This window comes from Neolamprologus brichardi, chromosome 14, assembly GCF_056152115.1.
Source record: "Neolamprologus brichardi isolate AB-2024 chromosome 14, ASM5615211v1, whole genome shotgun sequence".
Lineage (NCBI taxonomy): Eukaryota > Metazoa > Chordata > Actinopteri > Cichliformes > Cichlidae > Neolamprologus > Neolamprologus brichardi.
This window is the reverse complement of record NC_142117.1, coordinates 36,368,718-36,389,682: the sequence shown is the minus strand read 5'-3', so window position 1 is coordinate 36,389,682 and position 20,965 is coordinate 36,368,718. Positions and strand designations below refer to the sequence as shown.

The 20,965-nt window shown below is 41.9% G+C and overlaps 4 non-coding genes and 3 pseudogenes across 4 annotated transcripts; all 7 read left to right on the top strand.

The window, feature by feature from the left end:
* Positions 1 to 14,986: 14,986 nt before the first annotated feature.
* LOC148099644 (5S ribosomal RNA) lies at positions 14,987 to 15,105 on the top strand (annotated as a pseudogene).
* Positions 15,106 to 15,456: 351 nt separating this feature from the next.
* On the top strand, positions 15,457 to 15,575 carry LOC148099643 (5S ribosomal RNA; annotated as a pseudogene).
* Positions 15,576 to 15,965: 390 nt separating this feature from the next.
* LOC148099642 (5S ribosomal RNA) lies at positions 15,966 to 16,084 on the top strand (annotated as a pseudogene).
* Positions 16,085 to 16,506: 422 nt separating this feature from the next.
* Positions 16,507 to 16,697, top strand: LOC148099641 (U2 spliceosomal RNA). The gene has a single exon (XR_015720127.1). It is a non-coding gene; the product is annotated as a U2 spliceosomal RNA (small nuclear RNA).
* Positions 16,698 to 16,921: 224 nt separating this feature from the next.
* LOC148099640 (U5 spliceosomal RNA) lies at positions 16,922 to 17,034 on the top strand. The gene has a single exon (XR_015720492.1). It is a non-coding gene; the product is annotated as a U5 spliceosomal RNA (small nuclear RNA).
* A 194-nt stretch (positions 17,035 to 17,228) lies between these two features.
* On the top strand, positions 17,229 to 17,419 carry LOC148099639 (U2 spliceosomal RNA). Its single transcript, XR_015720560.1, has one exon. It is a non-coding gene; the product is annotated as a U2 spliceosomal RNA (small nuclear RNA).
* A 243-nt stretch (positions 17,420 to 17,662) lies between these two features.
* LOC148099638 (U5 spliceosomal RNA) lies at positions 17,663 to 17,775 on the top strand. The gene has a single exon (XR_015720534.1). It is a non-coding gene; the product is annotated as a U5 spliceosomal RNA (small nuclear RNA).
* Positions 17,776 to 20,965: the final 3,190 nt, after the last annotated feature.

Genomic DNA, 20,965 nt, shown 5'->3' with positions numbered 1-20,965 from the left:
GTACAATGACGAGGGAACAGAAGACACATAAGGAACGCAAGACTGACACATGAGTTTGACAGAGAAGTGGAGGAAAGGTAGATTAGAGGTAGCGAGGGAACGAGAGGAGACATGAGAAACATAACAGGCAGGGGGGAAGAGAATAAAACATGAGGAGGTGTCAGGGCTCTGTGTGCGGGCAGGCGGAGAGGAGAATCCAAACGCAGGACTCAGACACTAACTTGCAACTCAAAAACCTCAGCTTTATTGCTGGTACGAAAACAAAACATGAAGTGAACACTGAATACGGAGAACAGAAACACACCGGCATAATCTGACGGTACGACGCGACACTGGGTTGAGGACAACACAGGGCTAATATACACAGGGTGGTAATCAGGGAATGGGTAACAGGAGGGAGACACAGCTGGGAGAGATCAGGGCTAACGAGACAGGGGGAGCTAAGCTGCATACACTAACATAAGACAAAGACTTTCACAATAAAACAGGAAACAAGCAACCACTAAACAAAGATGCAGACCCGACACTGGGAGACAGACTAGACACTGAACAGAAACTGCAATACACATGAGAACCCAAAACCTAAGAACTGATCCCTCACCAAGAATAACAGAAACACATCTATAATAATAATAATAATAATAATAATAATAATAATAATAATAATAATAATAATAATAATAATAATAATAATAATAAACAAAGCACCAGAACATCAGAAAACAATCCATAATGCAAAAATAAACCAAAATATAAGAAACTCAAAATGCTGGGTCAACACTGACCCAGAACCGTAACAGGAGGGAAGAAAGACACAATAACTCACAACATATATAAACACAGACACACACAGGGACACAGAGGCCAAAGACACAAGAGGGAATCTGATCATCAAGACGCTAAACAGGGAATATGAGAAACTCAAAACAGAATAACTAAGACTACAAATGAACCAGAGTATGAACTATGATACAAAGTAACACTAAAACACAAGAAGTCAAAAACACTGAGTCAAAAGGAACCAGAGCTGTGACAATTAAAAGATTCTGAGCTCAAGCACATTTTATTTCAAAACATTAAATAATTAAATTGTCTTCATTGCAGTAATTGGGATAAAAACTTGGGTACAATATGACACCTGGTGATGACCTATGCTAATAATGAGAAAGCTCGTGCTAGCTTTCCATAGTGAGTGACAGCACAGGCATCTGTGTTTTTCATCGCATGAGAGATTAGTGACAGGCTAAAGTGTGAAACGTGTTTTTAATAGAAGACTTCAAACAGCAACAGAAACTCTGTTATTCTGGGTGTTTCTAGCCTTGAAATCATGCTGTAAGTGTAACTCAAGCCATTGTTATTATCTGTTCTATTTCATCTGTCTCCAAACTTTGAACAAATGCATGTTTCAGGCAGGCAGAGGTGGAGCACTCACAGGCTTTGTGTATTAATTGCTGTTTCCTAAAAACAGTGTTTGAGTGAAATCCCTTTTCTCATTAAATGTCAAAGACCTGAATTTATAGTACTGAGGATTTTTCAGACAGTTTTTCTCAAAAAGGTGTGTTACGGTGCGTTCACACCGAACGCGATAGTGCTGCCCAACGGGCAGCACTATTAGTTCTAACAGTCTCAGAGCAGCATTTCTAATTGATTGAAACTGTCAGAGAAAACGGCAGCCTCGAGCAAGCCAGGATATTAGTTTATAGAAGCTGTTAAAATTATATGTCTAACGTTAAAATGTTGGTGACACAATAATTTCATCCTAATGGTACTGACATATTCATAGGGTTAATTTTTGAGGCAAAATATCATGAGGTAGTCATGATTTTGCAAATATTCCACCTTGTAGTGCAGTTTGCACAAATTGTTTTAAAAATGCACTCAGCCTACAAACATTACTGATGAGTCAAGATCTGCACAAACTGACAGAAACACTAAAGCAGCTACACATTTTATTCTTATTGTCATGTATGTCCTATTTATCAGGTGACAGAAGAACCAACACAAAGCTCAGAGAGTAATGGTGATACAAGATCACAGGTGAAATTGGATGATGACTTGGTGGTTCATGTAAGCAAGTATATTTCTCCCTTTTGTTAATCTTTTTTTTTGTCTTTAGCAAAGACAAAAAGGGGGAAAAAGAAACGGGGCAGGGTTCGGTGGTGGAATCATCCATCCCCACCAATGCCAAAACCAAATCTACACCCTTGGATTACAGAATACATGCCCCAAAATGTATTTTGTAACGTAATCCGTTACGTTACTCAATGAGAGTAACATATTCTGAATACTTTGGATTACTTAATATATTATCATGCTATTTACAACTACATGAATGTACTATTGCTGTGTGATTTGTTACTATTACTGTAGGCTACTCACCATACCAACACCAACTAGATTTTTAAATCTTAATATAAATGAGTAACAGTAGGTGTACATTAGGTAAGGCTGCACTTTTAGCAGCGATCTCATATAGAAAACTATTCCGCGTGTATATAAAACAGGTCCGCGGCTCTGAACCGTAGTAAAGGGACCTCTGGCTAATACGGTGGGTTCTGTGTCGGGCTCGTAGCTGAAAACTAGCTTTACTTTGTTGTCTGGGTCAACTTTGCTAGCGAGAGACAGAGAGAGGCGTTGAAAGGCTGCTCCAACGGAGCTTATTGTTTCAGAGGAAAACACGAACACAGTGTACAGTCGACTCTTAATAGCTTACTTACAACTGGGCTACACTGCCCATAAGGCTACATTCTTTAGGGCTATGCCTGGAACAGTCTGCCTGTTGCTTTTGTATTAAATCATTTTTAAACAATAATTGAAAAAAAATTATTCTCCACGTCATTATGTGGGCTGCAAGTAGGGTGACATGGGCCGCGAGATTGAGACACCGCCATTAGAGCCTCTTAATGCGTGTTTTTTGGGGGGGTTTCTGTCGGCATGGAATTACCAAAAACAGAGAGGGCATAGCCGAACATATGAAACAGGAAAAGACGGCCGTGTAATCCCTTTATTTCAAAAAAGTAACTGTATTCTGAATACCACCATTTTAAATGGTAACTGTAACGGAATACAGTTACTCATATTTTCTATTTTAATACGTAACTTCGGTACATGTATTCTGTTACTCCCCAACACTGAAAATAAATAAAAGAACATTGAAGTTCTTGAGATGTTCAGTGCAATAACACACAGGCTAATCCAAAAGTTAACAGCTCACATCATGACCTATGACCTCAAAGTCTGCCTGGATCTAAATGAGGGAACCAGGCGGACCTCATCGGTACAGGGCCTGCTGCAGCACACAAACTAATTTATATATATATACACACACACATATATATATAGATATAAAAATATAAATTTGTTTTATTTTTATTTATCTTTTTAATTACCTCTTCATCTGCTTTCAGCTGCACAAACTCAAGTCTCACATATCAGTGACAAACCACAGTTGTGCTGTTGGAGCATCCACAGCCTCTGTGTGAGTGCACTGCAACATCATGACATGAAGAACACTGGACACTTGAACCCGCTTTCAGTCTAACTTTAACTTTTTATCGCCAATAGACAAGTTGGCAAAATGTAACACTCAGAACATGGAGTCAACAAATAATACTAAAATGTTTAATTATTACTACATTACCTTTGACTAAAACTCTTGTTTGCGAGCAGCTTGTTGATCTTGATAAAGACGTGCTGCTTACTTGTGTAAAAACAGTGAAATATAAAAAGTGTTTACTAATTTGTACCAACGTGAGAGAGAAATGGATCTGAAACCACTGAAACCAGAGTGTTTGCAGACACACAGATAATGAAGACATGCTGCTCGGAAATGCTAGATACAGATAAAAATGGAGTGTGTGTGTTTGTGTGTGTGTGTGTGTATTGAGCCAAGATTGCAAAACTGCCTAACTGCCTTAGTCTTCCTCCCATTAGGGCCTACATGGATGACATGACCATCATTACAACAACAAAACCATGTACTAGGCCAAGGGCGTAGACTTGGCATGGACAGAGGGGACATGGCCCCACCAATAATTTGATTTCTTCAAGTAAAGAAAAACAAACGCGATAGAAAGAAAAAAACAATCTGTCAACGTCTCATTCAACCAGCGGTGAAGAAAGATTTAAATTACGTTCTCTACCTCATTTGACAAATATAGCCAATGTGATTGGCTGTGCCTTTCAGGGAGCTCTGTTTAGTTTTAGCAGCAGCAAGCCTGCACTGTGAGGACCTGCAAGTAGGAGAGGAGGATGGCAGCAAAAAGGAAGAACCTGGATATAAGAAAGTGTTTTTCAAAGAAACCTGTAAGTCACTTAAAGCCAAGTTCACTCATAAAATGTGCCGGTCATAATAACGTTACAGGCTATGCTAGGCTTTGGCCCACATCAGGCTAAAATTGTATGCAACCATGAATAACGTGTTTTGGAAACTAACTGCACAACAGGCAGCACTATTAGTTCTCTCAGTCTCAGAGCAGCATTTCTAATTTTGATTGAAACTGTCAGAGAAAACGGCAGCCTCGAGCAAGCCAGGATAATAATACTAAAATGTTTAATTATTACTACATTACCTTTGACTAAAACTCTTGTTTGCGAGCAGCTTATTGATCTTGATAAAGACGTGCTGCTTACTTGTGTAAAAACAGTGAAATATAAAAAGTGTTTACTAATTTGTACCAACGTGAGAGAGAAATGGATCTGAAACCACTGAAACCAGAGTGTTTGCAGACACACAGATAATGAAGACATGCTGCTCGGAAATGCTAGATACAGATAAAAATGGAGTGTGTGTGTGTGTGTGTGTGTGTGTGTGTGTGTGTGTGTATTGAGCCAAGATTGCAAAACTGCCTAACTGCCTCAGTAATTATGGACCTTATAGTCCTTACAAACACTGTTTCACTAACTTCAGTAAACATTTTACATACATATGTCACACCGTGAACGCAGCGGTGTACGAGCCACTGCAGTGGAGCTCACGTACAGCTTTGTGGTTCAGACTGTTATCACACACAAACAATCAATGCAGGAGAAATAGCGCGTGCACGTGGTAGATGCCGTCATTTACACAGTGCTTCATGCAGGTGTGATAACGAGACTGTTTGACTGCTGCAGGAGAAGATTGTTGATTTATGTATCTGTGCATTTTCAGATTTTTGTGTTCCAGCTGTTGTATGTTTGTTTTTTCTTACAGGTGCAGCAGTTGGTGATTGTGCATTTCTATTTGGACTCTATTCTTTTATTACATCTTGCACTACGACCCCCATGCACCAATGCCGTGCACCGGGTGTGGTAGGCCTTTGTGTTGCTCAGTGAATGGAGTTGATTCAGCACAGTCCTCCAAGCTATGTGCAGTAAATGTACTATCTTCAAGTAAAAAGATTTTAAAAAATAACGCTAAAAAAATTCATAGTTTTTCATTAAAACATTTTAATTAATTAAAATAAAAATATTTAAAAAAATTTAAACTCTACCACCACCAAAAGTTGAAAAATAAAAATAATAATAAATGATGATAACATGTATTTATTATGTTGCTCTTTGTTTGATGAGAAAGCTAACAGCTGACCGAGGAAACAGCTGACTGAAGCTGCTACCGGTGGAACCAGATACAATGGGGCTGAAGAGGACTCCGTCAGCTGAGGAAGTCGGGGACATTAAAAGGTCTCTTTACTTCTTAATGGAGGAAATTTCCACTATCAGGTTGCAGCAGAAAAGTATCCTTGAAATTGTGGAGGTAAAGCTCCTTCACATCCAAAATGCAGAAAGATTACTAGACTACCAGGATCACATCACATTGTGCAACTCTCATAGACAACATTTTTACAAATGACATTAAAAATAATACTGTAAGTGGAATCCTGATTAAAGACATAAGTGACCATCTTCCAATTTTTACCATCTATGATAGGAATTACAAGATCAATAAAGTGGACAGTAAAAAAGAGTACAGACAAGCAAGAACAGAAGAAAGAGTGAATGCATTGAAAAAAGATTTAATGAAACCAAACTAGGGTGAAATATATCAGAAAAAAGACGTTCATAGTGCGTATAATGAATTCCTTTGAATATTTACATTATTGTATAATACCAACTGTCCAATAAAGCGATATAGTAGGAAACATAAATATATGGGCCGTCCATGGATAAGAAAAGGTCTGCAAAATGCATCTATAAAGAAAAATGCTCTATACAGAGATTTCTTAAGAAAGAGAACTGAAGATGCTGAAATCAGATACAAAAGATATAAAAATAAGTTAATTAATATACTTAAATATAGTAAAAAGGAATACTATAAGAAGCAATTAGATATAAATAGAAATAATATTAAAAGTTTATGGGAAATACTGAACAGTGTTATAAAACGTGGGGCTGGACAAGAGAACTATCCCAAGTATTTAATTTGTAATGACCGTGAAGAATATAATATGGAGGTTGTGGCAATCTTTGGATTGTACTGATATTAATAATAATAATAATAAATTTTATTCATGAGCGCCTTTCAAGTCACCCAAGGACACTTTACAATAGGATCAAAACATAATAAAACAATGTCAAAATAAGAACAATAAAACAAAAAGCACAGGATAAAATTAACTAACAATGGATTCACAGTGAATATGCAGATTTGAACAGATGGGTTTTGAGTTGGGATTTAAACTGGGGGAGAGAACCAATGTTTCTTATATTTGGGGGTAGAGAGCTCCACAGTCTGGGAGCAGAGCAGCTGAAAGCTCTGATTCCTATGGTGGTGAGGCGGAAAGAAGGTACAGCAAGCTGGCTAGAAGAAGAAGATCGAAGTGAACGGGCAGAACAGGTACTGCTTAACAGGTCAGAAAGGTAAGGAGGAGCGAGGTTATGAAGGGCCTTGAAGGTGAGCAGCAGTTTGAATATTATCCGGAATTTCACAGGGAGCCAGTGAAGTTCCTGAAGAACAGGGGTGATGTGCTGGTAGGAGGGGCTTCTGGTGATAATGCGGGCAGAAGAGTTCGGAACCAGTTCAAGCTTATGGAGGGATTTTTGGGGGAGACCATGCAGAAGAGAATTGCAGTAGTCAATACAGGAGGTAACAAGACTGTGGACAAGAATGGATGTAGACTGGGTGGAAAGAGAAGGAAGCAATCTGTTAATGTTGCGTAGATGGAAGTAGGCAGAACGGGTGAGATTATTGATGTGAGATTTATAGGATAGTGAACTGTCTAGGATCACACCAAGGCTCTTAACCTGAGGAGAAGGGAAAACTGTGGAGTTATCGATGGTGAGTGAGAAATGGTTCACCTTCAAAAGGTTGGATTTGGTACCAAGGATTTCAGTTTTATCCTCGTTGAGCTTGAGAAAATTAGAGATAAACCAGGATTTTAACTCGGATAGACATTCTGAAAGGGAGGAAGGTGGGAGGGAGGAATCAGGTCTGCAAGAGAGATATAACTGGGTGTCATCAGCAAAACAGTGAAACTGAAGATCAAATTTGCAGAAAATGGTACCTAGAGGGAGGATGTATGTTATGAAGAGGGCCTAAAACTGAGCCTTGAGGTTCACCAGAGGTGACAGGCAATAGACGAGAGCGGAACGATCTTAGTTGAATAAACTGGGAGCGGTCGAGGAGATATGATTGAAACCAGGCGAGTGGTGTGTCGGAGATGCTGAGAGAGGAAAGTCTGCTTAGAAGTACAGAGTGAGAAATGGTGTCGAAGGCTGAACTCAGATGTAAAAGGACGAGAATGGTAAGAAGGCCAGAGTCAGCTCCGATTAGAAGATCGTTAGTGACTTTAAGTAAAGCAGTTTCTGTACTGTGACATGAGCGAAAATCAGATCGAAATCTCTCGTAAATATTATTATTAACTAGGTGTACATGAAGTTGAGCTGCAACCACTTTTTCGAGTGTTTTAGAAATGAAGGGTAAATTGGAAATCGGACAGAGGTTGTTAAAGTTGTTAGGATCTAAAGAAGGTTATTTCAGTATAGGAGTGACTAGAGCAGTCTTAAATAAGGAGGGAACAATACCGGTGGTGAGAGAAGAGTGAATGATAGCAGAGATGAGTGGGAGTAGAGAAGAGAGGCAGGATTTCACAAGCACTGCAGGCATGGGGTCAAGATGACATTTGGCAGGCTTTGATTTACATATGAACTCGGAAATATCGGATAAATCGGGAAGATAAAAAGAGGAAAACGGCTCAAAAAGGAGAAAAGGTTCTGGGGATGAGGTAGACACAACATTTGATCTGAGTTGCTGGTGGATGTTATTCATTTTTGTAGTCCAGAACAGCATCAAGAAGTTGCAGGTTTCAGAGGAATAGAAGTGTGGTGGTAAAGTGTTGGGGGTTGAATTAGTTTGTTGGGAACTCAAAACAGAGTCCTTGCATTACCCTAATAAGACCTGATAATACCAGAGTAGAAACTTTGTTTGGCCTTGCTGATGGAGTCTTTATACTGAAGTACATGGTATTTATAGATTTCTGCGTCAACAGTTAAAGCAGATTTCTTATATTTACGCTCTAGCTGCCGAGCTTTGGCCTTCAAAGGTCGGAGGTCAGTGGTAAACCAGGGAGCAAAGGAAATAGAGTGGGTTTTTACAGGAGCCAGAGAATCAAGGACAATGCGTAGACAATTATTATAATATAACAAGAAATCATCAGGAGTAGAATAGAAGTCCGGAATCTGAACATTGTCCAAAGTGGTAGTGAGAATGTCCATATCAATGTTGTTGATGTTGCAGAACGAGATGAGACGGGTTGGCTTGGTAGAAGAGCAGCAGAGAGTGAGGTTAAATGAAAGGAGGAAGTGGTCAGTTATGGGGATTTCAGTAGCAGAAAGATTCGAGGGAGAAAGACCAGAACAGCAGACCAAGTCCAGGCTGTGTCCTTTAGAGTGAATGGCAAAGTTGATAAATTGTTTAAATTCAGAGCCTTCGAGACAAGAGGAAAAGTCTCTGGTGAGCAGACGGTCATTATTATCCATATGAATGTTTAAATTTCCCACCAAGATCACATTTGGGGAGAGAGATGAAAGATGAGTTAGTAGATTAGCAAGGTCACTGAGGAAGACAGGGTTAGGTTTAGGGGGGCGGTATAAAGTAGCTATGATGGTGGGAATGGGTCCAGTCAGCTCACATGCAAGGCACTCACGGGAACTAAAGGTATCAAGATTAACTGGCAGGACTTTCAAATGCTGGTGAAAGAAGATCGCGAGACCACCCCCACGACCTATGCAGCGAGGTTTAGAAAGGTAAACAAACCTGAGAGGAGTAGATTCATTTAGCTGAGAAAAGTCATCAGGTTGGTGCCAGGTTTCAGTTTAGCAGAAAAAGTCAAACTTACAGTCAGATAGGAGGTCTTGGATTAGAGGCCCCTTATTTGTCAGTGAGCGAACGCCCTGGGCAGGTGGGCTATAGATTGGTGGTTGACAACCCGATCAGGGTTCCTGCGAGGGCGGCGAGTAGCAGACCAAAACGATTTAGTTCCATTGGAGTTATGGAAAATCCTGCGGGACCCGCGATGGATGTATCTCCGGCGAGGCTGGAAAATGATGTCTGGGTGGTAGTGGAGCTCCGCCGGCGATGGGAGCGACAGCTGCCCGTGAAGGTGCAGGAGCTCAGCAGCTGTATAGCGGAGCAGACCAGCCATAGGATGGTAGACGAGCGTCAGGAGAATCCATAATAGTGCCGACCAGCTCAGGAACATCTTGGGCTACATCTTCGATTATGTGGAGGAAAAGGAGCCGAGCCAGCCGGAGCGACGAACAGGTAGGCTAAAATAGCTCAAACAGTTAAGCTAGTGCAGCTCACTGAGAAGACGACGTCAGAGCACATTCAGCTGAAATAGCAGATGTTGAGGACAAGCGTTGCAAATCAATCCCTGGCAGAGATCGATCTGGTCCTGAGTGTGAATGTCCCTGTTCATTCAAATCTGAACCCAAATAATCGAAAATGTACCGGTGAGTAGCGGTAGCCAGGCGCGCCAGCGTTCACTCAAGCCGGAACCCAATTGATATTGATATGATAGTGGTTAAAAGATATAGTAAGGCTATTATAAAACCGTTTACATACATCTGTAATTTATCATTTCAAACTAGTCGATTTCCAGACAGAATGAAAATAGCAAAAGTTATACCCCTATACAAATCTGGCAACTAACACCATTTCATAAACTACAGGCCGGTCTCTTTACTACCTCAATTCTCAGAAATTCTTGAAAAACTGTTTAACAACCAACTGGAAAAATTTATAGATAAACATAAACTACTCACTGAGAGTATGGATTCAGATCAAGCAGAATTCAATAGAATACATCACAAATTCCATAGACAAAAAGCAATATGTGGCTGGGTTACTCAAAGACTTGACAAAGGCATTTGACACTATAGATCACAATATATTAATAAGAAAACTGGAACGTTATGGTGTCATGGGGGAAGTTTTAAATTGGGTCCTGAATTATTTAAGTAAGCAGTTTGTGAAATTAAATGGTGGTTGCTTCTTATGTATGGACATTGCTTGTGGTGTACCCCAAGGCTCAGTTTTGGGCCCAAAATTCTTCAACTTAAACATTAACAACATCTGTAAAGTGTCCAAAGTATTAAAAATGGCTATCTTTGCTGACGATACAAACATCTTCTGCTCTGGTGATGATCTGCAGAATTTATTGGATGATATGACTAATGAAATAAGTAAAGTGAAGTTCTGGCTTGATAAAAACAAATTATCATTAAATTTGAATAAAACTAAAATGATGTTATTTGGAAATAGTACTTTAAATACAATGCTAAGATTAAACTAAATGGTGTTGATATTGAAAGAGTCAGGGAAAATAAATTTCTGGGGGTAATAATAGATGAAAAACTGGAGTGCTCACGTAAGATATATTCATTCCAAAGTATCACGAAGCATTGCAATACTAAACAAGGCAAAGCAGGTATCACACGGGACATCACTTCATATTCTCTACTGTTCACTGGTTTCACCATACTTAAGCTTTTGTGCAGAGGTCTGGGGCAACAACTATTAAACCACATTACTTTCACTTTTTACTTTTCAACAAAAAAAAGCAGTTCGAATCATCCACAATGCAGGTTACAGGGAACATGCAAACGCACTATTTTTGCAGTCTGAAATATTGAAATTTGCTGATCTAGTGAAATTCCAAACAGCACAAATTATATTCAAAGCAAAAAATAAGGAACTGCCAGATTATATTCAGAGTAAGTTATAATTTAAGGAGTTTTTGTAACTCAAAACAGGGACGGTACGTACAACAGGATAAAGCTTTTGTGTTTCTGTGCATGGAGTGAAGCTGTGGAACAGTTTGAATATGAAATTGAAGCAATATCCAAACATAAAACAGTTCAAAAAGAGTTATAAAGATATGATCTTCTTGAGCTATAAAGAAAAGGGAAAATGTTGAAATTAAGTGAATGTCGCTATTTAGAAAACTTCATGATGTGATATTATAGTATATATTATATCAGAAATCTGTTCACTATTTTTATTACAGATTATATCAGTAAGTGACTAAATATTGACTGATAACTTATGGCAAAGGGGTGGGATTAAATAAGTGTGTACTTCTTCCCTCTCCCTTTCGACATGTAACTGAATCAGAACAGAAGCAATATTGAAATGTATTAACTTTATTTTGTATAGTATCTTTTTCTCAGATTTTCTTTGCTAAATGTACCTGTATATTGTTTACATGATTGAAATAAATTAACAAACAGGCCCAAATACAGGAGAAGGACAGCTGAGAGTGGAAAAAAAAATCACAAAAATAAATACTGCCAGATTTTCAACTTCGGTCTACAAGAAAATAAGAAGATCATGGGATTAGCCTCGATTGCACTTTGGACCTATTGACGGGATGCGCTCCGTCCCTTGATGCATGTACACTTTCAATTTCTGGTTGGGCTGCTTGGGTACAAAGTAAGTTTCATCATCAGATGATGAGCTTCATGTAAACATCTGCATGGAAACTGGATGCCTGGACTTCTCTGCTTACTTAGACCAAACCAAACCCTGAATTATGTTGGAAAATATGTGATGTTTTATGAAGGATCACATAAGAAACAACATTTTTTAGTTGTTTTTGAAACTAAAAAACTATTCAAAAAGTTTGAAATAGTTTAGAAAGGACTTTTACATTTTCATAATATTCATGGCTGTGTGGTAAAGCTGACATTATCTCACTTGTAATGGTTCAGATTGGACACTGTGACTGGCCGGTTCTGTGCTCCAGGCCACATGTTTGATACCCCTGGACCCATGCAACGAAGTATAAAAAAAACCGTGTCCACACTTTGGCCTGTGAAGAGTGAAAGCAGATATACGGCGTGATATCGAGCCAAATGCTTCAAAGTATTCCTTGATGATGTGATAAAGAAGTGGCGTTCCTCCTCCAACCACAAACAGGAAGCTCATGAAGCGAGCAGTGTCAGTGCTTGTACGACACTCACCACGAGACCTCTGAGCAGGATGGCTGCAGTTGTACAGCTCTGCTTCTCCCTGCTGTTCACTCTCATCAGCAACATTCATGCAGAAGAATTTATCGCCATAAAAGAAGAAGGAGAGTCTTTACAGTTCAAGCTCCCAGATCAAAACAGCTCCTGCATCACCTCCAGACGTGTTGGTGAAGATACTCTGGTCCTGTGGAACATCTCTGACCCCTGGAACAGAAACTCCACAGTACATGAAGATCTGACAGGACGACTCTCATTTCCTGAGACATTTCATGGTTCTCCTTCATTTACTCTCAACAGCCTGACCCACTCAGACTCTGGACTGTACCAAGATGTGTGCTGGACTCAGGGCAGCGTGACATATGAGAGAAACATCAGCCTGACTGTGTGCAAGACAGTAAGGTGGGCAGAATATTGGTGGGAAGAAGATATCACAAGTCCTGAAGACACTGTAGACGTACAATGTAAAGGAGCAGGTGAGAATCTGACGGTGCGTTGGATCAGACATGACAAAAAGTGGGAACAAGCCAGGCCGAGTATTTTCAGAGACAGAATTTTGAAGGTGAATAAAGTCGAAGAAAGATTCCTGGAGATGAAAAATGCATCACTTCTTCATGTCTTCAATGGACAACATACTGTTTACATCTGCCTGGTGATGAACCAACAGCAGTGTGTGAGCACTTACTCTGTAAGTTTGGGCAAACAAATAAAGCTACGTTATGCTTCAGAGGGAGACACAGCTGTGCTGGAGTGTCCCTTCATGGACCCCATTCATGACCAGCACCCAGTTTGGATGAAGGAAGTAATTTCCTACAATACTACTCAAGAAATTGGTCGAAACTTCTCGCTGGTACTTCCATCACTAATGTTAAATGATTCAGGTTACTACAGCTGTGTAGGTGAAACACTAAAAGATGAGTACAGGCTTTTGGTGTGCCCTAAATTTGGTCCACCTGTAGTAAAGGTTTTCTCAGAGGGAGATGAAGTCACTATGAGACGCTCTGAGGTTGTGAAAAATAGTCCTGCGGGCTTTATGTTCATTAAGTTGATCCAAACAGAAGACAAAATTGTGTTCGATGGAGGGTTCTGCAGTGACAATAGAATCACTTGTTCCGATGACAGCCTGATAATCTCTAATGTCTCACTGGAAGATGCAGGAGAGTATGTGTGTGCAGGTTATAATTTTGAGCATGAGTGTGTGTCAGCAGAAACATTTGTTCTGATCTACAGAGAGCCCTTTGGGGTTTACTCGACCTTCTACAGAGTCAGGTGGATACTGCTCAGCAGTCTGCAGGTGATGCTTTGTGTTATTGTGGTCTGTGTGACACAGAAAACCAGGAGAGGAGAGCGGCTTTCAGCTCAGACACACACTTAATATGCTTATAATAATAATAATAATAATAATAATAATAATAATAATACATAGAAGTGAAGAAATCAAAACAAAAACAAACAAAAATATTATTGTAGATATGAATCTGTGACCTGACTGGACGGTTCAGTCTCTTATATGATTATATATTTTAAACATTTTGCCTTTTTCTATCTTTCGACTTAATTCTTGTTTATTTCTGCTCATATTTTATTTCAGTTATAATGATTATGTGCTTTTTTGTTTTATGTGATTTGATGTTTATCCATATCTCATTCATGTATCTCTCAGAGTATCATTTTGAATATTCTTCTGTTTCTATCAGTGATCAGTTCAATCTATAATAAATGTTAGAAACCAGTTGTAAATGTATTCGTTCTTCACTCTGATGTGAATCATTATCATCTCTCTTGGAAAATGTATTTTGTTATTGTGTTTAAGAGCAGATTCATTACAGCACCATGTTCATCTGCACTATATTGTTTTCATTGTTGTAAATAAACATGATTGTCTGATACAGCAAACACTTCATAATATGGACGTTACTGCTTTGATTGTGTTTTTATATTCTCCATTTTTGTTAGGAATCATTTCTGAAATAAAAATATCTAAATCTAATTTAACAGGCTGAACGTTGATGCTCTTCTGTCAATGACTCCATGATGATTTTTAATTTTAATAAACACACAATCCTCATAGTTCAGTGCAGGATTTAAAGCAGAGTATATCAGTCAACTGGATCAGAGCTCCTAAACTTTGACTTCAAATGAATAATCAGCATTTTGAACTTAATATGCAGCCAACACACTTTAACATGTAGAATGAAACATATCATGGAAAAATGGAAGACGAGAGAAGCTGCACATGGTTACCATTTATTATTTTTATTATTCGATTTTTGTTGGTGGTAGAGTTTAAAGTTTAGGGTTTTTTTTTTTAATATTTCATTTTAATGAATTAAAAATGTTTTAATGAAAAACTATGAATTTAAAAAGTCATGATATTAACAGCATGATGATGACGACAACAACTGCCATTACAATTATTACAGTTAATATTATTACTATTATTGCATGGCACGTAGTATTCAATAATGTAATTTTATTTACTGAACATTAAAACTAAAATGTACTATTTTACAAATAAATACACATTGTGGTGTGGGCAGCAGCTTACAGCCATACCACCCTGAGCACGCCTGACCTCGACTGATCTTGGAAGCTAAGCAGGGCTTGGCTTGGTTAGTACTTGGATGGGAGACTGCCTGGCAATACCTGGTGCTGTAAGCCTCTCATTTTCATGTCATTGAACTGCTTTTGTTCCAGAGAAGGGGTGTATTAAAAGACCCAAAGCAGCTGTCCATTAATGAGGGCACATTAACGACATTTCTTTGGGCTGTTTTCACCAATGTCTTGTTCTGCTGGCTGAGGCCACCTACACCACACCAGGCCCTGTGCTGGTTCCTGAGGCCATCTTCAAAAATCCAGGGCCTGTGCTGCTGGATAAATGCTAAACTGAGTCTTTGGGTTAGGGTATTAGGCAAGCATGCAGGTAGGGTTATAGGATTGTGTTCGTGACTTCAGGTACTGGCCACCTCATCACGTGATTCCATAAATTGACACATTGTGCTGCGGGCAGCAGCTTACGGCCATACCTACCTGAGCACGCCTGACCTCGTCTGATCTCGCAAGCTAAGCAGGGCTGGTCTTGTTTAGTACTTGGATGGGAGACTGCCTGGGAATACCTGGTGCTGTAAGCCTTTCATGTTCATGTCATTGAACTGCTTTTGATCCAGAGAAGGTGTGTATTAAAAGACCCAAAGCAGCTGCCCATTAATGAGGGCACATTAACGACATTGCTTTTGGCTGTTTTCACCAATGTCTTGTTCTGCTGGCTGAGGCCACCTACAACACACCAGGGCCAGTGCTGCTGGCCGAGGCTAACTACACCACACCAGGCCCTGTGCTGGTTCCTGAGGCCATCTTCAAAAATCCAGGGCCTGTGCTGCTGGATAAAGGCTAAACTGAGTCGTTGGCTTTGGGTATTAGGCAAGCATGCAGGTAGGCTTATAGGATTGTGTTCGTAACTTCAGGTACTGGCCACCTCATCACTTGATTCCATAAATTGACACACTGTGCTGTGGGTAACAGTTTTCGGCCATACCACCCTGAGCACGCCTGACCTCACCTGATCTCGCAAGCTAAGCAGGGCTGGGCTTGGTTAATACTTGGATGGGAGACTGCCTGGGAATACCTGGTGCTGTAAGCCTTTCATGTCATTGAACTGCTTTTGATCCAGACAAGGGGTGTATTAAAAGACCCAAAGCAGCTGCCCATTAATGAGGGCACATTAACGACATTGCTTCTGGCTGTTTTCACCAATGTCTTGTTCTGCTGGCTGAGGCCACCTACAACACACCAGGGCCAGTGCTGCTGGCCGAGGCTAACTACACCACACCAGGCCCTGTGCTGGTTCCTGAGGCCATCTTCAAAAATCCAGGGCCTGTGCTGCTGGATAAATGCTAAACTGAGTCTTTGGGTTAGGGTATTAGGCAAGCATGCAGGTAGGGTTATAGGATTGTGTTCGTGACTTCAGGTACTGGCCACCTCATCACTTGATTCCATAAATTGACAGAGATTTGTCAATTTGTCAGAAGAGAAGACGGCTCAGCCAGGAACCTGCAGCAGGCCATTGCTTCTCGGCCTTTTGGCTAAGATCAAGTGTAGTATCTGTTCTTATCACTTTAATATCTGATACGCCCCCGATTCGGGGGCAACGTATTAAACGCATTTTTAGAACAGGGAGCCGAATAAGGGGCTCGCTCCGTTCGCTCCACGCATCGACCCGGTATTGCAGCGCCTCCGGGAACGGTGCCCCCTTTGCTAACTTTGTGCAAAAGCAAAAAAGCCAAACAAAGAGCCAGAAAGCAGCCTGAAGCCGCGAACGTGCTCCTCTCCAGTCACCCCTCTCCTGTCAAAGTCGAACTCTGGAGCAGAGCAGGCGGGGCCTGAGATCTGCCCCTTCAGCCAAGCAAAAAGGGCCTGCCGTGACGCCGGAAGCCGGGACGAGGAGTCACTGCGGCTTCCTGCGAGGCCAAAGAAACACACACTCTGGCTTCTCTTCAAAACGTACAAGTCTTTCGCCTTTTACTAAAGACTTCCGTGGAGAGTGAGGTTAAGGAGTTTCACCTATGTTTGGCAGGGTCTGCCGTCTGGCTGGGCCCTCTCCTCGTTGTTCAAAAGAAGAAATAGAAGAAAGGGCGCAATTCCAGGGAGCTCCGCAGGCCTCTGAGCTACTGTGGGTGGGCGGAGATTTGAAGCGGAGCCCTCCCTGTGAGCCAAGTGAAAGAGCGCACCGTCACAAGCGAGAAGTGTCCCGAGAAGGCGGCTCAGCCAGGAACCTGCAGGAGGCCATCGCTTCTCGGCCTTTTGGCTAAGATCAAGTGTAGTATCTGTTCTTATCAGTTTAATATCTGATATGCCCCCGATTCGGGGGCAACGTATTAAACGCATTTTTAGAACAGGGAGCCGAATAAGGGGCTCGCTCCGTTCGCTCCACGCATCGACCCGGTATTGCAGCGCCTCCGGGAACGGTGCCCCCTTTGCTGACTTTGTGCAAAAGCAAGAAAGCCAAACAAAGTAAGGTCTGCCAAGCCAAGAGCCAGAAAGCAGCCTGAAGCCGCGAACGTGCTCCTCTCCAGTCACCCCTCTCCTGTCAAAGTCGAACTCTGGAGCAGAGCAGGCTGGGCCTGAGATCTGCCCCTTCAGCCAAGCAAACAGGGCCTACCGTGACGCCGGAAGCCGGGACGAGGAGTCACTGCGGCTTCCAGCGAGGCCAAAGAAACACACACTCTGGCTTCTCTTCAAAACGTACAAGTTTTTCGTCTTTTACTAAAGACTTCCGTGGAGAGTGAGGCTAAGGAGTTGCACCTATTTTTGGCAGGGTCTGCCGTCTGGCTGGGCCCTCTCCTCGTTGTTCAAAAGAAGAAATAGAAGAAAGTGCGCAGTTCCAGGGAGCTCCGCAGGCCTCTGAGCTACTGTGGGTGGGCGGAGATTTGAAGCGGAGCCCTCCCTGTGAGCCAAGTGAAAGAGCGCACCGTCACAAGCGAGAAGTGTCCCGAGAAGGCGGCTCAGCCAGGAACCTGCAGGAGGCCATCGCTTCTCGGCCTTTTGGCTAAGATCAAGTGTAGTATTCCAAGCCCAAAGCACAAGTCACCATCAAGTGCGGGATCTACCAAGGAGATGCTCTGTCCCCCCTGCTGTTCTGCATAGGCCTGAACCCCCTCAGTGAGATCATTAACAAGACTGGCTACGGATACTGACTACGGAACGGAGCAGTTGTCAGCCACCTCCTGTACATGGATGACAACAAGCTGTATGCCAAGAGTGAACGAGACATCGATTCACTGATCCACACTACCAGGCTATACAGCAATGACATTGGAATGTCGTTCGGGCTGGAGAAGTGTAGTCGGATGGTAACAAAGAGAGGGAAGGTAGTGAGAACTGAGGGGATTGAACTACCAGAAGGCCACATTGCAGACATAGAGGACAGTTACAAGTACCTGGGGATCCCGCAGGCGAATGGGAACCATGAAGAGGCCGCTAGGAAAGTTGCAACCACCAAGTACCTGCAGAGGGTCAGGCAAGTCTTGAGGAGTCAGTTGAACGGTAAGAACAAGATCCGGGCCATCAACACGTACGCCCTGCCCGTGATCAGGTACCCTGCTGGGGTAATAGGCTGGTCAAAGGAGGAGATAGAAGCCACTGACATCAAGACAAGAAATCTCCTTACCATGCATGGAGGGTTTCACCCCAAGTCCAGCACCCTGAGGCTGTACGCTAAGCGGAAGGAAGGGGGCCGGGGACTGGTGAGTGTCAGCACCACAGTCCAGGATGAGACAACGAACATCCAAGAATACATCACGAAGATGGCCCCAACTGACAGCGTGCTCAGTGAATACCTCAGGCAGCAGAAACCCAAGAAAGAGGAGGGAGACGAGGAACCATCATGGAAGGACAGGCCCCTGCACGGTATGTACCACCGGCAGATAGAGGAGGTGGCTGATATCCAGAAATCCTACCAGTGGCTGGACAAAGCTGCACTGAAAGATAGCACAGAGGCACTAATCATGGCAGCACAAGAACAAGCTCTGAGTACAAGATCCATAGAGGCTGGGGTCTATCACACCAGGCAAGACCCCAGGTGCAGGCTGTGTAAAGATGCCCCAGAGACAATCCAGCACATAACAGCAGGGTGCAAGATGCTAGCAGGCAAGGCATACATGGAACGCCATAACCAAGTGGCCGGCATAGTGTACAGGAACATCTGTGCCGAGTATAACCTGGAAGCCCTGAGGTCAAAATGGGAAATGCCCCCAAGGGTGGTGGAGAATGACCGAGCTAAGATCCTGTGGGACTTCCAGATACAGATGGACAAAATGGTGGTGGCTAACCAACCGGACATAGTGGTGGTAGACAAACAGAAGAAGACGGCCGTAGTGATTGATGTAGCGGTTCCGAATGACAGCAACATCAGGAAGAAGGAACACGAGAAGCTGGAGAAATACCAAGGGCTCAGAGAAGAGCTCGAGAGGATGTGGAGGGCGAAGGTAATGGTGGTCCCCGTGGTAATCGGAGCACTAGGTGCGGTGACTCCCAAGCTAGGCGAGTGGCTCCAGCAGATCCTGGGAATAACATCGGAGATCTCTGTCCAGAAGAGCGCAGTCCTGGGAACAGCTAAGATACTGCGCAGGACCCTCAAGCTCCCAGGCCTCTGGTAGAGGACCCGAGCTTGAAGGATAAACCGCCCGCAGGGGCGTGCTGGGTGTTTTTTTATATACATATATATATGGCTAATATAAATATAAATTTGTTTTATTTTTAGTTTTTTTTAATTACCTCTTCATCTGCTTTCAGCTGCACAAACTCAAGTCTCACATATCAGTGACAAACCACAGTTGTGCTGTTGGAGCATCCACAGCCTCTGTGTGAGTGCACTGCAACATCATGACATGAAGAACACTGGACACTTGAACCCGCTTTCAGTCTAACTTTAACTTTTTATCGCCAATAGACAAGTTGGTAAAATGTAACACTCAGAACATGGAGTCAACAAATAATACTAAAATGTTTAATTATTACTACATTGCCTTTGACTAAAACTCTTGTTTGCGAGCAGCTTATTGATCTTGATAAAGACGTGCTGCTTACTTGTGTAAAAACAGTGAAATATAAAAACGAAAGTTGTTTTATTGCACATCTAGAGTTTTATATAGATGTCTTGGATATGTGTCCTTAAGCTTCCAAATATTGTGTGAGGAGACAGAGGAGGAGAAAAATAACGCAGCTTGTTTACAAAGGGAAGGGTTCTCAATGTTAAAAAACCAGGATTTATTTGGGACCAGGGGATTTAGCAGTCGGGGGAATTTAGCCATTTGCACAGATTTCTAGATTCTTCTTTCACTGAAAAAAAAAAAGTGTTTACAAAGTGTTTAAAAAGTGTTTACTAATTTGTACCAACGTGAGAGAGAAATGGATCTGAAACCACTGAAACCAGAGTGTTTGCAGACACACAGATAATGAAGACATGCTGCTCGGAAATGCTAGATACAGATAAAAATGGAGTGTGTGTGTGTGTGTGTGTGTGTGTGTGTGTGTGTGTTGAGCCAAGATTGCGAAACTGCCTAACTGCCTCAGTAATTATGGACCTTATAGTCCTTACAAACACTGTTTCACTAACTTCAGTAAACATTTTACATACATATGTCACACCGTGAACGCAGCGGTGCACGAGCCACTGCAGTGGAGCTCACGTACAGCTTTGTGGTTCAGACTGTTATCACACACAAACAATCAATGCAGGAGAAATAGCGCGTGCACGTGGTAGATGCCGTCATTTACACAGTGCTTCATGCAGGTGTGATAACGAGACTGTTTGACTGCTGCAGGAGAAGATTGTTGATTTATGTATCTGTGCATTTTCAGATTTTTGTGTTCCAGCTGTTGTATGTTTGTTTTTTCTTACAGGTGCAGCAGTTGGTGATTGTGCATTTCTATTTGGACTCTATTCTTTTATTACATCTTGCACTACGACCCCCATGCACCAATGCTGTGCACCGGGTGTGGTAGGCCTTTGTGTTGCTCAGTG